At 33.8% G+C, this 16,021-nt stretch overlaps 1 pseudogene; it reads left to right on the top strand.

Annotated features, from left to right (window-relative positions):
- The first annotated feature begins 15,599 nt into the window (after nucleotides 1–15,599).
- Gm23429 lies at nucleotides 15,600–15,753 on the top strand (annotated as a pseudogene).
- The last annotated feature ends 268 nt before the right edge of the window (nucleotides 15,754–16,021 follow it).

Raw genomic sequence — 16,021 nt, 5'->3', positions numbered from 1 at the left:
CTTATATGTTGTATATGTTCTGTAACATTTCATGTACTAGACTGTTATACTGTAATGAAAAAGTTGTGGTTAGCACACTATGGCCTAAGTTAGCAGACAGAGTTTAGAAGCTGAAGACCTGAAGGTACAGGCTTGCAGAAGATTACATTCTACAGAAGCAAGAAGCTTACAGGTTTAGGTCTAAGGTTAGTTAGAAATGCTCTGTGCTCAGCACAAGCCATGGATTTGTAAAGCTAGGGTACAGCTGTCATTTTATTCCATCATGTAGGAAATAAAAGAGACATTTACACCCAAGAAACTATGTTACCTCTTATATTTATTTCAGGTTTTGTTTGGTTTTGAGAATTTCATGTAATTTCAATCTAAATATTTTTCAATTGTGTTACAATTAAATGTACTGTAAGTATATATTCATGAGTCCTAGTATTTAACTTGTATCTATTCTTAGTGGATACAGCATTAGGTTAACTTCTTGTATTTATCAAGTTATTTAATCATTGAAGCATTGCTGGTAGATTAATTTATTTATGTGATATTACTATGAAGTTGAAAGAAAAGCAATACATGTTAATTATTATTTTAATTTATTATCAACTAATTTTTAAGATGATAAACATATTTTACTTCTTTATATAACTATTCTAGGTTTCTATGTGATTAGCATATTAAATATTGGGAACATGTAATAGAAGCTTGAATCACAATTTAATAACTGTTTTATTTTTAAAATATTAATTTATACGTTCTTTACAAATTGATGGGTTTCTAGTAATGGTTTTATTCATTATGTTTTCCAATTCCTTGAAAATTGAAACTACTCTCCTAAATCTTCATAAATGTTTTCCACTTTAATTTTGTATCTCAAATTTGTGGGTAATATATAAATACATACAACTAAATATACCTAATGTCATATTATACTTTAAAAGATGATTATTCATTAAATATCATCAAAATATTTACACATATATTTTTAGTGCTATGCATTTTATTTGGTTTTCAATTTTAATAATATTTTTACTAGCTTACATATAGATCTCCCTGTTGTCATCAATTGCATTGGTGTAATATAGTTTATATAATGGAGAACCAAAACTGGTACAATATTAAATATACAGAATTTATGGTGAGGTTGTTCTTTTTGTTGTAATTCCCTGTGTATTACAAAATAAAATATTATGTACCTTTCATTACAGCAACAAAGAATATTTTTGTTGCTCTACATGTTCCCTTTGCTATGACAAATCATCCCAAACCATCCAGAAACGCTTCCCTTGCTAATGAATGAGGGGAAACTTTTGATTTCCTAGTTTTGCCTTTTCTCAATATGCAAATTTACACATAAGTAGTCTTTACAAAATGGTTTCTTAAATATAGTTTAATTTTAAAAATTCCAAAATGTTTGTATGCTTATGTTGATATTCTTTGGTATGTCTTATATGATTTTGCCTCCTTTTTTTTTGTATCTTACTATTTTTCAGCAATTTCAACTTTTGACTTTTTTGTTCTCTTATTGACTATCAAATTTATTCATAGAATATATTCTGATGATATTTTCCTTCTCCCAGGTCCTCACAGTTTCTTTCCACCTCCTCAAGTTTGAACCCACACTCACTTTCTTTCTTTCACAATCAGGCAAACAAGGAATAATAATAATAATAATAATAATAATAATAGTAATAGTAATAATAATCACTATCATCCCAAAACAAAAAAAGCAAGAGATTCATATATAGACACAGAACACATATTCTCACACACAGAAATACCATAGTTCCACAAAAAACTGAAACCATAAAATATATGTAAAAGACACATAAGGTATTGTCTTCTAAAAAGATGTCCTTTTGTTCATTTTGTATTGTCCAACAACTGCTGGGCATGGGGCCTACCCTTAGAGATGCTTTGTTTGTCTAGTGTAACCCCCTTGGAGAAACAAATTTTCATTTGAAAGTGCTTAGCCATTAGAGATAGCTTCTGGATTTGAGATGGAGGTGTTTAATCTTTTACAGACCCCTCTAGGTCCCGAACATGTTTCCATAGTCTCTGTGAGGTCATCTGTGCATCACTTCTTCTGTTGACCAAGATGGTGTCCTCTATCCTTTCTGACTCTTCCATTCTTTCTTCCTCCTCTTCAAGAAGTTTCCATTTACTTTAATGGGAAGGATCTGATGGAAATATCTCATTTAGGACTGAGTGTTTCAAATTCCCTAACATTCTGCATAATGTTAGCTTGTGGAACCCTGCTTTTATCCACAACTATATCTTGTCCCTGTTGCATCCAGGTTGTACAGGATAAAAAACAAGGTATGTGGAGTGATGTTGAGGACAGAATCTGTTAAGTTGATTGAGTTTAGAACACCTAAGAAACACACTCCTAAGGATGAATCTGACCTCATTTTCCAAGAGGTTTACTCATGAAGGAAAGCAAAACAAAGTAAACAAACATACAAACAAAAATCACAAAGCTTGAATACAGCTAACACCATCCTACATGTCCTTGTCTGTGAACCAATAAAATAGCCACCTTCCTGGTATGTGACTATGAACACACCTCATGCTCATGTGGTCAGGCAATTCCATCATGGATTCTATCATGTACATCCATGAACCTAAGTAAACTTTTCCTTCTTAAACTGCAGCAGGAAGAGTAAATATTACCTACCACAAAAGAGACAAATATGAAAAAATTTTCTTTCTGCTGAATTCAATTTTATCCTGGTTATGTAAGATGAAATATTAGCTTACTCCTGATAGGAATAACAATAATAACCAAAGTCATACTAATTTCTAAAACAAGCATATTTTCTTTTATATGGACTTAATGGAGAAGGCAAACTATAATAAATAATATAATAATGCAAAAATTTTTTACAGAAAGAGATAGAAGATCGATGTAAATTACTTATAGATTAGAAAAGGCAAAGTGGAAGGAGCTAAATCCATTGAACTTAACAGCACAGAATATCAGAATATGATGCAAATGCCATTTAATCTAAAATACTTGTACATATGAGTAGAATCAGGCTTCTACAGAAAGCAGAATGAAGAACTTAAACAAGAGAATTGAAGTTAGAAGTGTGATCAGAAGTAATAAAGATGATTAAATCATTATGTCTAAGCTCTGATATATAAGCTGCAACTGGTAAAAAATGCAAGACATTATTATGAAGTCATGATTATGACTTAATAAAAGGTTAATGGCCAATCTCTGAGTTACCAGTAGACTAATTATCATTCACAGTTATTTATGAAAAAATAAAAGTGGTCACATAAGTAATTAAGTAATATATTCATTGGTCTCTATCATTCAATAATCTTCAGAGCAATAGTAGTAAACTGCGATTCATAGTTTGCTCTGCATGACAACCTTAATGATATAATTGATTTACTATGACAATTTAGAATTTTTTATTAGTATAATTGCTCTTAAAGAAAATAAGGTAATATAAATTGTTGAATTAATTTCTGTGTCACTGAGTAATACTTACTAGTTTGATTAAATATCATTGATAAATATTTGATATTTGAATTATAAGAAATTGGAAAATTACTGATGCTACTGGCTTCTAAAGGATGTGTGTGAAATACACTTATAACAAATATTGGCAGAAAAAGTTTACTTTTCTACTGTAATACAAAGTACATCTCTGATTAAAATATTCAAGACACGTATACTAGACACCTTTTATTCAAAATCCAAATTCTAATATGAAGCACATTTGAATTCCTACATATCCATGGGTGTGTATGATTTCCCAGGGCCTGTGAATTACACAACTTATGTATGTTTACTTAAAAAATCTAAACATTCACTGCATTGAGAGTGTCTATGGCAGCTTTAGAAATGTATCAATCAAATGTTTGTACAACCAACCGATACAGGTATAATTATTTTTATTCTTATTTTCAGTACACTTTCATCTCTAACAAATGGTGCTATTCTGGATGGTGATAGAAATCTCTGTATCTAATATTTACTAGTTTGAACAAATATCAATGATAATTATCTGATATTTGATCTAAAATGATACAGTGACTACTATCTAACTCTTTCTCAAAGAATGTGTGGGAATTCCACATGACAGTAACAAATAGTTGTTAAAACTCAAAGTTTACTACTGTATTAATGAAGAATATTAAATAATGATTATGTTACTGAATTTTGCTATTGAGTGGTTTTTAAATATCCTCGATGTAGAAAATAAAAAAACCAGGAGTAAATTTGACTCTTAGTTCCTGGTGAATGGTGTCAAACTTTTCTTCAAGTTTCATTTCAAACAGAGAATTCTGACTCAAGCTTTATTGCTTTTGCCTTTATATTTCAGAGGCATGATGGTTGGCTCTCCCAAATTTTATCTCCCTCAAACCCATCCTTAATGTACATTAATTGCAATAACTCTTATGTGTCTGGTTGTATCCTGACATGTCTCTCAAAGGGAACTTGCAAACAAAAATATAGTGGGTACTAATCTGAGAACCCAGTTAATCTCACAGCCAGTTAGCTACTCTCATCTGATGCTATGACACTTCTATAAGATTAAATTTTCAGAAAGCTGTAGAAATGTGTCAGTGGAGGAAACGCACCCCCCCCCCCACCATGCACAACAACTACAGATTTGTAAGATGTTAGAAGAATGGCACCTACTAGAACAGCCTAGTGAGAAAATGGCAGCTAGGCAGCTTAAACACCCAGCAAAATACTAATGAGAATTGGGAGTTAGCATAAGTAGAGGGATGGGATATGCAGTTGTCAGTTGTTTTGCTAACTTGCAGAAAAAAACCATGCCATCTAAAATATACAAATGAGCACAGGAGTTTCAAAATGAACATGAGAAAGAGTTAAAGACATTGTATAAATATTTAAAATTGAAAATAAAATAGGTAGTGTTTAGATGTTAAATCCAAGGACATACAAAAGGATCTCAGATCATGTAGATGACTTCGAACAGAAGCCATGCTCTGTGGATCTTATAGGCTCAGAATTTACACAGTATGCCATCATTCCTTACAGCTAGCACTTCTGTTATTCTGGAGTATGAAAGTAAACTTCTACTGCATTATACCATTGAATTTGCAATCATAAATTGCCTTTATCATTTCTCTTATAAGTCAGTTAAATGGAAACTTAAGGTTTCTTTCAAGGGTCAGTTGTTTCTGAAGATGTTTTGCTGGGGCAAACATGTGATGGAGTGTTTTCCTGAAGCACACACAAATGAAAGGAAGTTTTGCTAAAACAGACACATGAATGAATGTTTTGCTGAAGCAGATAAAGGTGAAAGGATGTTCTGCTAAAGCAAGGATGTGAAAGGACACATGATGAATAAGTCTTTGTTAAGGACACGCATGTGTTGGTGTGCCTTACATCGTATAGTTGATTTCCATTTATAGGGGCTTCAGAGAGAAACAATTTTCTGGGGAACCTCCAGATTGATTTTCAGAGTGGTTTTACCAGTTTGCAATCCCACCAGCAATGGAGAAGTGTTCTTCTTTTTCCACATCCTTGTCAACATGTGCTGTCACCTAAGTTTTTTATCTTAGCCATCCTGATTGGTTCAAAGTGGAATCTCAGGGTCGTGTTGATTTGCATTTCCCTGATGACTGAGGACTTTGGACATTTCTTTGTTTTTTCAGCCATTCAAGATACCTCTGTTGTGAACTGTCTGTTTAGCTCTATACCCTATTTTTTATTGGGTTGCTTGGTTTCTTGATGATTAGCTTCTTGATTTCTTTATAGAGTTTGAATATTATCCCTCTATCGGATGTGGGGTTAGTGAAGACGTTTTCCCAATCTATAGATTTCTTACTTGTCCTATTGGCTTTTGGACCTTAGATCCTGAGCCATTAGAGTTCTGTTTAGGAATTTCCCTCTGTGCTAATGAATTCAAGACTCTTTCCTACTTTCTCTTCTATTAGATTCAGTGTATCTTATACTCACTAATAAGTGGATATTAATCAAAAAGTGCAGAATTTCCAGGATAAAATCCAAGGAACTCAAGAAAGCTAAAAAGCTGAAGGGCCCAAGTAAGTATGCCTTAATCCCACCTGAGAGATAGAAGAAAGAAATCACAGGAGGGGCTGGAGAGAGGGATGGAACTGGGTGGTAAATTCAACAGGGAGGGGAAAGCAGGAACATGATCAGGTATTGTGGGGGAAGCTGTGAAGGCCAACAGAAATAATCCATACAAACAACCTCAGAAGGTAGGAGGTAGGGAGAACCTCTAGATTTTACCAGAGATCTGGGATGTAAGAGACTCTCAGGACTCAAAGGGAGGGACCTTAGATGAAATGCCCTACAGTGGGGAGAGGGAACTTGTAGAGCCCACCTTCAGTAGAAAGATGGGGCATCAAGTGGAGGGATAAAGTTGCCATCACATAGTCAAAAAATGACCCAAAGTTTTTCCTGTATGAAAGAACTACAGGAACAAATTGGAGAAGAGCCTGAGGAAAAAGAGTTCCACTGACATGCCCAAATTGGGATCCAGCTCAATGGGAAGACACAAGGCCTGACACTATTACTGATGCTACGGTGTGCTTATAAACAGGGGCCTATCATGACTGCCCAACAAGCAGTTGAAGAGTCAGATGCAGCTATTTACAAATCCAATGGACAGCAGCTGGTGACCCCTGTGGTTGAATTAGAGCAAAGCTGGAAGAAGCTGAGGAGGAGAGTGACCTGTAGGAAGACCATCAGTCTCAACTAACTTGGTCCCAGGGATCAATCAGAAACTGAGCCACCAACCAGGCAGCATACACCAGCTGATATGAGGCCCCCAACTCATATATAGCAGAGAACTGCCAGGTCTGGGTTCAGTCAGAGATAATGCACTAACCCTCGTGAGACTTGAGGCCCCAGGGAGTAGGGAGGTCTAATGGGTTTGGTGGGTGAGGACATCCTCTTGGAGATGGGGGGAGGGGAGGTGTGGGATGTGGAACAGTTGGAGGGTTAACTAGGAGGGGAATAAGTCTGGATTGTTAAAAAACATTTAAAGAATACATTTAAAAAATGTAGGCTTTGAAAAAAAGTTACATTCCAGACCTATTTAAACTCCAACTCATGGAAAAATCATTTGAGCCTTACTGGATTCAAAAACCATGGCATGATATATGTTATAGGACCTGCATTAAGGACCATCCCAAGAACAAATAAAATACTTTACATCTTAATGTAGAGTGTGTTTGATACCTTGGGCATAATGTAACACATAAAATACAAAGAATTTTCTATGTAAAGATATAAATTATGTTTAAATAATAGATTTTCTAATCAGGATAGTACTTCAAGTATTGCAAAAAACTGAATGGTGTAATGGTTTAATTGGTTTGGAAATTTTGTTAAACAAGAAGGGATGAAATGTAAATAAATGATTTTTTTCTGACTAGCAGTAGAAGAGTAAATGAAAGACTTATAGGCTTAGAAATGTTAGGATAGATATATAACTTAGAAGACTTAGAGAAGGCAATTTTCTACAGCAGAGTTAAATAAATGCATGTTTTCTGTGGGTACTAAGAGACTATGATTTTGGAGTACTAGTAACAGTAAATGCTTTAGTGACATTCAATAAAAAGTTATAGTTGAGGTCTGAAAACAGTTGGAGAGGTTGCTTGGTTGTATTAATTGGGATAGCTATGCTTGAAAAAGGTAGAATCCAAGTAATATTTAGGACTGTGAAAAATCATGGTAACTCAGAAATCTACATTTGCCTCAACTCTGTGGATGGAGGCAGAGCTCTGGGTAGATGCAAGAGCAGTGAAGAGATTGTGAAACAATACAGTTTCCAAGTAAAAGGGCAAAAGCCAATAGAGGTGGTGTTTATTAATATTTCTAATCAAGAATATACAAAAGAAGGATAGGAGAATAATGGCTATTATTTCTATTAAAAATATACATATGAATAAATAAATATGTAGTTCATGCTAAATGTAGTCCACGCTAAATGTAGCCAAAAACTCTTTGACCAAAGAAGAGGTACCTTGAAGTTTAAATGGAAAGAAACACTTCAAATATAAACTATGTTTATTTCTTTAGTCTCTGCAGTAGAAATTCTGGTCACTTAAACACATGACATATCAATATGAGAATTACAAATTAAAAATAGACTTTATAGATACTGAGGAGCACAGTGTATGTTATTATTCAAGACTAACTCAAGAAGACCAAACATATCAAACTGAGCCACAATTATAGTAACAGTACCTAAATTTCTGAGTTTAGGAAAAACTAGTACGAAATAAATTGTAATAATTATAGTGCATTTTATGAGTCTGTAGTTCTCTAAGTTCCAGAGAGTTCAGTTACAAAAGTGTTCATATTTGTTTATTATATCAACAACAGTATAAAACACAATTTGCTGCCATTTGATTTGATATAGAAAGCATGACACTCATGTCTCTTGATTCCTTGGGCATTCCAGTGGTTACTTTTCTCAAATGTCAAAAAGTTATTGGAATATAAATTCTCACCATTTAATCACTTTTCAGATTTAGTTGTTACATTGAGGTCATATCTGACTTCCTCTTCTATACAAATTCTAGCCCAATTTTCTCCAATTTAAGAACGTGATAGTGTGAAGAGTAGAAGACAGTGAAGCCCTGTGCTATGAATAAAGGCCGGAAGAGTGGTGTGCTTGGTATGTTTTTTATTGTAATGGCAAAAATACTGACAAAAGCTCTTGAGAAAGTACAAGTTCATTTCGGGCGGGTGATTTTTAACAGCTATTTTCCGTCATGAGTCAGTGAGGTACCTGTTGCACCATCTAGAGGATCAGAAAGCAGAAAGTATTGAATGCTGGTGCTCAACTTGTCTTTTCCAAAATACAACATTCTAGTTTTCCACTGGCCTTGAAAGTCTGATTTCATCTCATAAAGCAAAAATTAAATAATATACTGTGCAAATGTCTAAGAGTTCTGGAATTTCCAGTTACCTAATCTCCCCAGAAGAAACAGCAAATAACCAAGTTCTTTATAGGTGGGTAATGAATTAAAATAGCGCTTCCCAATCTACACCTTCCCAATCTAGGTGTTTGGCTTGTAAGTAAAATAATGATGGGATTGTGGGTCTTTTATATGGTTTTATTAGAACAGTAGCTCCAACAAGTATATTAGTTGAAGGAAAGGTTCTCTTTATTTTAACATAGCAAAATAAAACTCATAGAATCTCATCCTTGAGTACGGGATAGGCATTCCTTCACTTTATATTAAATTTATCTGTTCTCCATTGAGATGAACTCTTCTAAAGTAGTCTATATAATTATTATAGTACTGTTCATATACAAACATGAATGTTTATGCAAATTATATTAGTTCACCACATTCTTAAAAAAATCAAATAAATATGCTATATGTCTTTTGACATTTTAAAGGCAAAATATTTTATTTCAAATAACACCACCTAAATATAAACTACTGTTTGAAGGTCACATTCTGTATTGATTTTGCTTATTTATTTTCAGACAAGTTAGACACATTTGTTTGATAAAAAAAAAAAAAGATCTGTTAATAAGATTAAATCACAAGCAAGCCTGTGTGCTCTCATTACAATATTATCTCCCAATCATGCATAGCGTGATAGATGCCTGAAAAGCATTTGGTAACTCTTGAACTGCATTTTGGACATTTTGTGAGGAATAAAACTAAAGCTTCCCTCTATTCAGCATTTGATTCAGCAATTGTGATTTGGTTTCTTTTGATGCACAAGATCAGAAGTGTTTCTTAGAGCATGATTAGATTGCTCTTAAAAGATGCACAGAGTTTCTTCTTTATCATTTCCATGCAATATATTCATTCTTTTGCCTTTTTAAAGTATTTAACTCGCCTTGCTCAATTATATTATGGTCATATGAATGAGTTAACTTTTCTCTCCTACTTCTGTATAAGAAATGTGGGTTATACCTGCAGATGGAAAAAAAAACTTATGGTGGCCTGTAACTGAGCTTTGTTTTATTTATTTATCTATTTATTTATTGTGATCAAAATTTAAAGACATTTTCAAGTAATAATCGAAGTTCTAGTACATACACGAAGTAAGAACATACATTCATTCATTTGCAGTTTTGACTGCATTAGAAGATACATCACAGAGAAAATCAAAATTTGGTTGGTTGGTCTAATCTCAGATCTTCAAAGTTCCCTCAAAAAAATCCATGTTAATTCACTTTCTCTCCTATCAACACACACACACACACACACACACACACACACACACACACACACACCACTTAAAATATGTTGAAATTTCTTGACAATGTCCAGTGGAATGTTTATGAAATACTGGCTACTGGTTCCCATTAGCCTTTGAATGTCACTGACCTAGTCCTGGCTTTAGGTCAATTGTTATGGAGAGTTTTATTTGCTGCTACTATCGATAATTGCTCTAGGAAGAAATAAATATAAAGACTAGCAATAAACATGTGAGTGGTTCATGAATTTAACCAACTGAAACACATGTACATGTCTTGCTTTCAAATTGGCTAGTATACTGTAATGATCAAATGGGAAATTACACATATAATAAGTACGTGTGAAAGACACATACTTACACTATAAGAATTTGTCATACATCTATCTTTGGTTAGGGTTGATGGAACAAAGCGAATCCAAGCTAACTGAAAGGTTACATTTTAGAAAACCATGGTAATAACCCTCTGTGATGAAACCATTTGAGAAACTGAAGACTTGCTAAACAAAGTCATTGGTCAGAACAAAGTGGCAGTGAATTTTGCAATCTCTTTTATAATGAGACACTTTCTGTGTAATCTAAAAGAACTTAAAAGGCCTTATCTGGTCTCTGGAAAAATTATTCTGCTCAATGGTGATAAAGCAATCTCTGGAGCCATGATGACTTTATAGGTTTTCTGTAAGGAAGTTCTTACTTAACTCCTTATGCCGTATGCCATTGCTAGAGAAGTCTCCTTCTAGCTCACAATACTTCCTTTCACTTCCTTTGTCATTCTTTTCGTCCTTGTGCATTTGAAATCCAAATTAGATCTACTTCATTGATTAAAAATATTGCTTCTAGCGATTTGCCAACAAATGTGTTCTGAAATTAAATCAGGTTAAGCATTTTGTAGCAGACTGCCATAATAATTTTCCAAAGCAATAAAATCAGTTATCAGAATTAATGATACATAAAATTCATTTTATGATTTTACTTACATTGTCTTTCTTCTTTCCTTCATCTATTTTCGCTTGAACTCCTGTATCTCTACAATGTGCATTTGTCTTGTCCTCTGACCCTGGGTGGCTAAAAGGAGAATATGATTCAATATAATTTTAAAGAATCTTGTCTCTGTTCAGAAGTTGTGTGGCACATACATAAGGACTATAATAGTGTCCAAAGCCTAGTATTTTTTGGAGAATATGAAATTCCTCAAAAGTGGTAGTTATGCCTAAGTGGATGTCCCTGGGGCTATCACTGATGGAGTGGCTGGTATTACCTGCTGAGTGCATGGAAAAGCTGCTTCTTGAAAAATCAAGCGATGAGCCCCTGTTGCTTAATGACCCTCTATCCACCCACTGAAAGCATGACTGGCTTTTCCTTTCTCTCTTTTATCTAAATAGCTTAGCCCATAGTTGGTCTGCTATGTACCCAGCCATTGCTTTTTAAATTATCAGCTATGCATCTACTAGCCTATAGTGTGCCATAGATTAAAATGCAGTACAGAGAAATTGCTCTCATTTTTAAAGACTGTTTAATAGGCAGAAGCAAAGCCTGATTCTCAAGTCTTAAACAAGTTTTTGCAGTGATAACTGAAAAGTTAAAGATAAAAAAAAAATTTCTCACAGATCATTCTGCAGGAGGTCAGGAAAGAGAATGTACCACCACTTTTATTTTCCTCATTGTTCTAAAAGGTTAACTGAAAACATTACAGATATTAATACTTCAGAATACTTTAAAATTTCTATGCCTACTAACATGCAAGGCAAGAATATCTTTCTATGCCTTATAGGAAATATCATGAACATCTTTGAATGAAGCCTCTACGTATCTTTGAGTAGCGTGGAGACCAGAGAGAACGGGATTAGATCAGCACATCTGCCGTAGATATTTCTGTAACCCTGAAGGCTCTCTGAACCACAGATATATGACTATTTCTCTAAATTGCTCTTTTATATTTTTGCATTATAATATCTGATTTTTCTGTCCAATCAATCCTATGTACACCTTCTTGCTGTCTTTGCACGTCATAGCCTATTTTCCCATTACATTGATAGATGTACTACACAAAACACAATCTCTCTCTTTCTCTCTCTCCCTCTCTCTCTCTCTTTCTCTCTCTCTCTCTCTCTGACACACACACACACACACACACACACACACACATTTCAACTGGATAGAGAGATGGAAATGTATATATTGAATATTAGTGTGCATATATATATGTTTATGTATCAAGTTTGATATATATGCAGTTATATATACATATATAACATATATGTAGAAAAATAGTTATATACATCATCTATATATATTTATGTGTATCTCTACCTATCAATCATCTCTCATATATAAGTGTGTGTATGTGTGTGTATATAATCCAAATATATATTGGTTAAATAGATCCAATATATATAGAATATATACATATATATATATATAATATATAATATATCAACTCACTATATAATCTATTTATCTTATCATCTATCTATAAATCTATCTATCTAGATTGGTATAGAGAGATGATAGATAGATAGATAGATAGATAGATAGATAGATAGATAGATATAAATACAGATATATATGATGTAGATGTTGGAGGTGTAGAGATTTAGATATAGATATAAGTAGAGATGTAGATGCATATATATTATATAACTATAAATAATATATAATATATATTGTATATATAAATTATACTATATAATATATAAATTTTTCATACTGTTACCATTCCTATTGTGGTAGCATGAAACATTTTTTTATTCTTTTTTATTAGTTATTTTATTTATTTATGTTTCAAATGTTATTCCCTTTCACAGGTTCCCCTCCAGAAACACCCTATTCCATACCCTCTCCCAATGCTTCTATGAGGGTCTTCCCAGCCTTCAGAGGACCAAGGGCTTCTCTTCCCATTGATGTCCAACAAGGCCATCCTCTGCTACATATGAGGCTGGAGCCATGGGTCCCTCCATGTATACTCTTTGGTTGGGGGTTTAGTCCCTAAGATCTAGTAGGTTGATATTGTTGTTCTTCCGATGGGGTTGCAAACCCCTTCAATTCCTTGGGTCCATTCTCTAGCTCCTTCACTGGGGACCCCATGATCAGTTCAATGGATGGCTTTGAGCTTCCACTTCTGTATTTGTCAGGCACTGGTAGAGCATCTCAGGAGAGAGCTATATCAGGCTCCTGTCAGCTAGCACTTCTTGGCATCCACATTAGTGTCTGCAATTGGCTACTGTATATGATGGATCCCCAGGTGGGGCAGTCTCTGGATGGTTTTCCTTCAGTCTCTGCTCTACACTTTGTCTCCATATATACTCCTGTGAGTATTTTGTTGCCTATTCTTAATATTATTTTTTAATAAATATATTATCCCCTTATTTGTATTTTTTGAATTTTTAATTAGATATTTTCTTTATTTACATTTCAAATGCTATACCATAATTTCCCTATACCCTCCCCACACCCTGTTCCCCTACCCACCCACTCCCACTTCTTGGCCCTGGCCTTCCCTTGTACTGGGGCATATAAAGTTTGCAATACCTAGTGGAACATGTGTCCTTGCTATATATTGGAGCATCATTTGGGTATATGCCCAGGAGTGGTATATTAACTGGTATTTTGTTCAAAATTTAAAAATAACACACAGAGTGTGCATTAACTATCTCCTGAAGGACATATCAAGAACATTTAAAAATATAAACAAGCCATTTTTATTATATCTATCTACCTATCTATCTATCTATCTATCTATGAATGATTGATAGATAGATAGATATACAGATAGATAGATAGATAGATAGATAGATAGATAGATAGATAGATGGACTAGATAGACTAGATAGACATGAATAGAGACACAGGTGTAGATATGGATGTAGGTAGTCACCCCTTAATATAAAATTAAAACCTCTTCAGAATGTATAATTTTAGTATTAAATATATGATTTTGGTGATGATAATTTAATATTGAATAGCAAATTGATGTGTTCTTCCTGTCTCCAGTAAAACTGTTTACCTCACAGAATTCCTTATATGGCTGTAGTCATTGTCTAAGAGGGAAATATCTTGAAGACTTCTCATCTACCTCATCCACATTAGGATGTCTATTGATGCCATCCCATTAAGTTTATATTTAGGCAGTCATGCTGGAAAAATTTTATGGCTATAGCTTCTGCCTTTTCTAGAAGTTAAAAATCTCACAGAAAAACTCTTCTGTGGCTCTTACAATATTCCTCTCCCATCCTACTTCATATGCAATAATTGCTAAGCCTTAGGTACAGGAATGGTGTTGTACATGAGTCAATGAATATGGGCTCAACAACGTGGCACTTTAGGAATTGTGCATCGTCTCTAACTTCCCATTTGTTTTAGGACCTTCTATCTCATTTCAGCCTTTCTTACTGTGTTTGAGTCCCAACAGAATTCCATAGAAAATGGCCTGATTACTTCTTTAAAATGTTCTTGATATGTCCATCAAGAGATCAGTTAATGCATACTATGAATGAATAGTATGAATTTTTTCATTCTGAACAGATTTATATATATATATATATATATATATATATATATATATATATATATATATATTTACACATATTGTACTGGCTAGTTTTGTGTCAACTTGACACAGCTGGAGTTATCACAGAGAAAGGAGCTTCAGTTGAGGAAATGCCTACATGAGATCCAACTGTAAGGCATTTTCTCAATTAGTGATCAAGGGGGAAAGGCCCCTTGTGAGTGGGCTGGTACTCTTGGGTTCTATAAGAGAGCAGGCTGAGCAAGCCAGGGGAAGCAAGCCAGTAAAGAACATCCCTCCATGGCTTCTGCATCAGCTCCTGCTTTCTGACCTGCTTGAGTTCCAGTCCTGATTTCCTTTGGTGATGAACAGCAGTATGGAAGTGTAAGCGGAATAAACCCTTTCCTCCCCAACTTGCTTCTTGATCATGAAGTTTGTGCAGGAATAGAAACCCTGACTGATATATATATATATATATATATATATATATATATATATATATATATATATATACTATAACAGTATGAATGTTAAAAACTGTATATGAGATGTCTGTTCATGTTTCAGCTCATATATACATATATCACTTTCTTATACATTTTTACCTTTATTAACAGCTTACTGGACATGTGAAGAAAAAGAATATAAAGCTTATCTTTTAGGATTATAATAAAATATCTTCAAATATATAATTTTTTGAGGAAATTATATGCAAAAGAGGTTTCATAAATTGTTTACAAAACACATTGAGACTCAATAAATACCATGTATTCATTGAGTATTTATACTTCATTCACAATGCTGTCTGCAACAGAACTGAAGTTTATTTATTGGTCATCAAACAGAATTTCATTTCTGTTTTTTTACCCTAGAAACAATTAGAGGAATATAATTCATCAATGACAACTCTATGTAACAAGCTTTGTGTAGTAGCCATATTGTAGCCAGTGAGGTTTATCTGAGGCAAAATTATTGCTAATTGAAATTCTTCCCAATACATTGCCGCAACAACTTGCAATACAGTCGGCATTGACAATTGTTGGCAGGATGTATGGAGACTAAATAACTCGTTCAAAAAAACACAAAAAAACAAACAAAAAAAATACTGTCTGTAACAAAAGTGAAGCTTATTGATTGGTCCTCAAACAGAATTTTAGTTCTGATTCTTAGCCTAATCTAATCCTAGCATGGTGCCTTAAAGATGAAATAAGAACTACATTTGCATTAATTAAAAATATAAAGCTACACAACTCTCCAGGTTCTTCTTTGATAGCAGAATATTGAGTTTTAGCCAAGTGTAAGACTCTGCTCTAATTACATTTTTGGAAGACACTATTTCA

The sequence above is a fragment of the Mus musculus genome, chromosome 5, assembly GCF_000001635.26.
Source record: "Mus musculus strain C57BL/6J chromosome 5, GRCm38.p6 C57BL/6J".
NCBI lineage: Eukaryota > Metazoa > Chordata > Mammalia > Rodentia > Muridae > Mus > Mus musculus.
Note: the sequence above shows the minus strand (reverse complement) of the source record. Positions and strands in the feature narration are given on the sequence as shown.